The following is a 6,536-nucleotide window of genomic DNA, read 5'->3' as shown; positions in this document are numbered from 1 at the left end:
TCTTGAAAACTTTCTGTTGAATCGGATCCGACCCAAACTACTAGACTTCTCATCTTCTAAAGAACCACCCGTCCGAACACTTAAAAACGGGCTAACCATCAGGACGGCTTGAAAACGACATAAATTGCTTGTTAATCTTTTTGTGAAAAATTGATAGAAGAATCTATTATCGGGCCTTCGAGGCGAAATTTATAAGACAATGGGCCTAAAGCCCAAACGCTATAGTGCTTGCTGTAACACTGTAACCTGGATCCACTACCGCTATTAAAACCTAACATACATATCGCATTTCTTCTTTACACTCGCACACGCTATACACACATCAAACCCTACGCCGCCGTAGCAGCAACCGCAGAAGCAGCCTGAAAATGGAGACAGCATAATTGACCGAATTCGAATGTTTAATCTGATGTATACGATTTAATATCACCAAACATTACCAGATCTAACGTTATTGACGACTCCACTTTTTTATTTGGTTAGTGATTGAATTATTATTTTTACCCCTAATTTTAGGTGCACTTGTTATCAACGTATACAATGTTTATTTGATAAATAATCTTTAAAACTAGGGCTATTTAGGTTATTGAGACACAAAATCACTTGGGAATCTTTTTCTCTGCAACAACTTTGGCGCGTATGTATGGAGCGTATGTGTATTAGCATTCAGACATTCAATTATTTTTACAAAATCACACCTTCATAACACACACTCCATCTATCCATTTCATCTAAACTCTAAAAAAGGTCAAAAAGCAGAAAAATGGTAGCGATGATTCGAGTTCTAGCTAAAAGGATGAAGAATGCTTTTGATTATGTTCACTTTGCTACAAAGGTAATAAACTTATTTTTAAGTTTTATAGAAAGAATTTGTTGTTTATAAATATAAGTGTGTATAATGAAGCAGATAATGAAGGAGCCACTTGCAAAATAACTTCAAGATTGTGCAGCTCCTCTTGTGTTCTTCCCCTCGCAGTTGAACGCCAATCCCAATTACCACTGTTGCATTACTCACCTAATCCAGGACCAATGCATTTTCGTTGCTTTCTAATGCAAGTCTTCGAAATCTTGTTCTCAGATTAGTTATTCAATTCGGTAACCTAAGTATCTTGCCAAAAGAGCGTATTGTTACCCAATCAAACCTTTCGTGAGATTGAAGATGTAAGATAACCTCCATTGAATCTGCAGCTATATATGTCTACCTTACAAATATCACACCAAATTGAATTCCATTTTGGCGTGTCTCCACCCAATACAAGACCTCCATTATCACAATATATGGATTTATTTATTTTGTGCCATAATGCATATTTTTCATGCGTGAATCACCACCACCATTTGTATAATAGGCTTATATTTTTCGATTTTAAACTTCCCACTCCAAGTCCACCACAATATCTTAGGAGATAACACACGCTTCCAATTCACCCATGGTATCTTTTTGCCATCGAAAGCACCCCCAGAAATATATGCATATGGGAGATTCAAGTTAGTTTATTATGTCGTTTGGAGCTTTGAACAGTGATAAATAGTACAATGGTGTGCTACCCAAAACCAATTTTATCAATGTGTGCCTTCCTCCTATCGTAAGGGATTTGGATTTCTAAGGAGAAAATCTTGCCATGTATTTTTCTTTAATTTCACTCCATGCACCAAGAGAATGCATCCGTCTACCAACGAGGAGCCCGAGATAAATAAAGAGAAAAGAGTCGGGTAAACAACCAAACGATTGGGATGTGGTGTTGAAGCTGCTACATTGACACCAAAAAGTTCACTCTATGTTAATTCGTTGAATGATTAACTTGAATGTACACCAAAAAGTTCACTCATTGTTGGTTTGGCTATGAATGTTGGCTTGAAACTGTGTCAACAAAAACGTTTTCACCATGATGAATACTTAGGCTATGAATAGAAGAGTGGTACGGGTATATACACACATGAGTCTTTTCCCATTCATCCTTGCAAATGTGCACTTTACAGTTTTGTTAAGAATCCAACTATAACTTTGTTCAACAGTAACTCTATCCAGCAGGAAGTACCGGTTAGGAACATAAAAATAATGTCCGTCCATTCATCAGTTAGACATAGTTACTGTCTGAAAAAGTTACCGTTGGATCTTTAACGAAGCTGTAAAGTGCACATTTGTCAGGATAAATGGGAAAAGACGGATCTGCGTATCTACCTGCACCTCTATTCTGTTCATAGCATGGGTATTCATTTGGGTGAAAAGTTTTTTGTTGACGTAGTTGCAAGCCGGCATTCATAACCAAACCAACAATGAGCCAATCAATATATGAATATGGATGATGAGTGCGATGTCGGATATGAACTTCTCCGTCTTTCTTGAGCAGTAGAGCAGCGTTTTTAAGATACTCACTTATGAGAATCGGGTGGAGTCTAATAAAAAAAGAGAAAATCAGAAGAGAAACAATGACTCATACGATTCAGTTTTGTATAATAAAATGATTGTATTTATTAATTACCAAATCATTTCGTAAACGGACTCTTTTAGACCATATTTGAAGCCAGCGTGTGGCATATTACAAATGAAGCGTTACAAATGAAGCGGTCGAATTTCCTTTCATTCAATTTGGGAATGACGATCATCTTTGTGGCGTCCACACGGTACCCGACCAAGCCTTCAAGTTCAATTATTCCCCTGATGTCGGATCCAACATCGGCATACATCCTTTGAAGTTCGTTTATTTTTTTTAACCATATAAGTTATATGGATTAGAATTAAAATAAAAAATAGGGAATAAATGCCATCAAAGTAAAAGTACAGTAATTTAAACCGTTAGTGTTATATGAAGTTGCTATCGTATCACTCGCAATTCATAACCCGACTGCCAAACAGTGGCTGAAGGAGAAATCTCCTTCTCCGACCAACAATATCTTTTGCTCCACTACATAATTCCCATAAACCCCAAATATTGTTTTACCATCCCAATATTCTCCGGTTAGTGTTGCACCAGTTGTGTATCGCTTTTGAACACCTATAAAAAACGTAGATCTCAACCTTAAGCAATCATAAATATACCTCAATATACAAGTTCATGTACATTCAAGTTGATCATTTAACGAATTCGCAAAGAGTAAGCTTTTTGGTGTCAATATAGTAGCTTCCGATATTAACACCACACCTCAATCGCTTAGTTGTTTACCCGGCTCTTTTTCTTTTATTTATCTCGGGCTCCTTCATTATCTACTGACCCGGACTTTGGTTTTGGAACATGAATGCTAGCAATTTTATAGTTACACATTTTTGTTTTCTTTGAGCGACAAGTCGTGGCTTGGATTCAGAAATGGGGTGGAGCTGTGTCTCCCAAAGAAAATCAACATCTTTATTTGGCGTTTGAACTTGAAGAGGATAACAACGCGAATGAACTTAGAACTCAAAGGAGTGGTTTTGTAATCAAACATGTGCTCGTTTTGTTAATCTCCGCCGGAGTGTTGTGATCACTTGTTTTCCTCTTGCAAGTTTACTACTCCATTAGGAGTTCTTACCCACCTTTGGTTGTCTAATAATGGAGCAAAGATCTAACGATCGTTAGATACCTGCCGTGAAAATCCACTTGTAATGGAACAAAGATCTCACGATCATTAGATACCGTCGCAAAATTCCGATCACTACCATACAAACTTTGATAGACCTTGCATAGAAACGTGTGTCTACTTGCTGCCCAACGGATAGGGTTTGTTTCAAATCTTCTTGAACAATTGTTAACAGATTAGTGCCTTCTTTTCTTGCAATTTGTGGGTTCTAACGACTCTAGAAAGTTGATCAACAACATACCCGAATCCGTATTGCATATCACCGATTTAAGGATTACTTTTAAGATTTATTACCAATACTTTTGGAATTTGATTAGATAATTAGATGTATGTTGCAGTCATCAATAATAGTGGTGGTTACCGTGAATTTGCTATAGACATTAGGAGTGTATCATGTTATTAATAATTACGTTTTTTGGTTAATTAGGAGGAGAAGCAACAACTTATTGGTTACTGTCAGATGTTGATTCTGCAACTTCAAAAAAGGTGTTCCTTGAAATGTACATAAGAAGATTGACATCGTATGGTTTGTGATATACCTGCGTTCATGTCGACATTACTACGATTCGAATCATATCAAAAGGGTAAATTCGTTATTCCCGATTTCTTTTCAGTTTCATGAAATATGGTATACGACCCACATTGTTTTTTGTGAATTTAATCTTATGTGCAAATTTTTTTTACAAAGATAATAATCAGAGATTTTAGTTAAGGTGAAAGATAGCCAGTCAGATTAATTTGAAGAAATAACTAGATTATTCAAGCTAAAAGCGTGTTGGGATTATGTAATTGTTTGGTAATTAGTTTGACTGAGGTTTATATAATTGTTTGGTAATTAGTTTGTCATATGCTTTTCGATTGCTTGGGCGTGTGTATACATGTGTACCATCTGTTACTTTTTTTTTTGTGTTTCAAGTTCATTTCGGTGTATTCCATTTTTTATAGCGTTTGTTGCACGCTGATAACAGTAACGGGCTGTTATCAGTAATGGTACGGGCATGGTATTGTCAGGTTTTGTTGTTTTAATGCAAAATCGTTTTTGTCCGTACCATCATGTTGCGCCTGCTATGTTCCATCTATTTAACCGAATTTTGTCAACAGAACTTTTTTCTTTTGCTGTAGACAGCTTGAAGACCACACCTATCCCACCAACTCCAAGCAAACAAGAAGCACAAGCGAGTAACCCATCCAGCAAAAGGGAAGGAAGCCAAAAAGGAGAAGGAATGAAAGCATCAGCTGCCAAAAAAAACAAAAACAACCACGTCTATGTTAAATATAGTTGTTTTGTATATGTAATTAGCTACTGCTACATAATTCAGATACATTGTATCAGATAATAACTACTATGTTGTCTATAACATTAAAACCGCTTTGTAACTTGGCACAACCATTTTGAACATCATGCTGTTGGATAATACAAAATGTACGACTATTCTATGCATACAAAAAACGGCCGTCGCAGCCAAGAATCAGAAACAACGAGAATGTAGTATTGAAGAGAATGTGGTTCAGATATTGGCACAGTGATGGAAAGCTTCTGTAGCCCCCCTTTTGCTGCCCGCTTGGTCAATGTTAATAGCTCAAGGTGGTAGATATGATTATTTGCTGAATCATGCATAATAATATAACTACTTGATTGATTAGTTAGGTTATGACGAGATCATCATCAAATGATGACACGCTACTTTGGTTTTTTTCTTTCCATTACAATCTCTTCACTTGATCGAATGAATACCAAGTATAGTGGTTGGTAACCAACGGTAAATATTATCTGAAAAAACATTCATTTTAAGAGGACGAAACAATAATCTTCGAGGTCTCACTCTTCAAACACCACCATCCGGAAGTGGAGACAACGGGGGACATGGTGCTAAGCCTCGGCCAATGTCTATTATTTATCTAATATACTACTAAGTCCAACTACACAAGGAGTCCTATTATATGCCGAGTTTCACACAATATATTTTAACTAAACTAACACTAGTATATCGAGTAAATAAGCCTATAATATCTCAATTATATCTATTTTACCGAACCATTATACACAGGGGCGGGTCTAGGAATCTAGGATTAGTAGTCAGTGGTGTCACTAGTTGAAAGCTCAAAAAAATTTACACTATCCAGTGTTGTCACACAAAAAAATTTACACCATCCAGTGGTATCAATAGTTAAAATTCCAAAAAAAAATTCACTGCATCGCGTATTTCAATGGTAGACCGTGCTACCACTGGACTTCAAGTAGGTACGCCCCTGATTATACATTGAATTATATTTTCTTTTTACGTCTTACCATTACTTTACGGAATAATTAAACTTCTCTACAGTATGCAATTAGTCAATTTGGATTGTAAGTTTTTCTTTTAATTTTCCTTCTTTTAAAAATTTCATTCCACGTAATAATTGTGTTTGTGTTACGTCTATTAAATAAGATAAGATAGTCTTAATTATAAACAATTTCTTTTGTTTATTTTAGATGTATCCTTAATGAAAATTATTGCTATTGATGGAGTGTTACCATTTTATGATTACTAGTATTTATGTTACTCATAAAACCTTTTTGATTCTTTATAATGAAAGGGAAATTAATGATATATTTACTATAATTGTTTCTACTTACAAGAAACGTAAACGCGTTCAACTATTGACACAAAAGATAAGATTTTTTTCAAAGATCTTGTATTTTATTGTAAGTTATATGAGTTGTTAACTAATCATAGTATTTAACTATTATGAACAAGCTAGTTCGTGATAAATGTATCTGTGTGTACAAAATTGACCGATTGTTATAGATATTATTTGATAAAATTTATGTATTGGTTTGGCCCATATATTTATTCTACTTAGAACAGTTATGATTGTTAATTTATTTTGTCAATATAATATTTTGTTACAATTTATAGATAGAATTGTTATTGTAATTAATTAACTGATGGCTGATGTAACAACCCACTAAGCTTGTGGCTCAAACAATTCAACTTGTA

General features: G+C 35.2%; 1 long non-coding RNA gene across 4 annotated transcripts; it reads left to right on the top strand.

The window, feature by feature from the left end:
• Positions 1-315: 315 nt before the first annotated feature.
• On the top strand, positions 316-4,977 carry LOC139894290 (uncharacterized). Of its 4 annotated transcripts, none has more exons than XR_011774885.1 (4): positions 316-478; positions 583-835; positions 3,983-4,139; positions 4,678-4,977. It is a non-coding gene; the product is annotated as an uncharacterized lncRNA (long non-coding RNA). The 4 variants fall into 4 exon arrangements; XR_011774884.1 differs by having other exon boundaries at positions 573-835; XR_011774886.1 differs by lacking the exon at positions 583-835.
• The last annotated feature ends 1,559 nt before the right edge of the window (positions 4,978-6,536 follow it).

This window comes from Rutidosis leptorrhynchoides, chromosome 2 (genome assembly GCF_046630445.1).
Source record: "Rutidosis leptorrhynchoides isolate AG116_Rl617_1_P2 chromosome 2, CSIRO_AGI_Rlap_v1, whole genome shotgun sequence".
In the NCBI taxonomy this organism is placed as follows: domain Eukaryota; kingdom Viridiplantae; phylum Streptophyta; class Magnoliopsida; order Asterales; family Asteraceae; genus Rutidosis; species Rutidosis leptorrhynchoides.
This window is presented reverse-complemented; position numbering and strand designations above follow the sequence as displayed.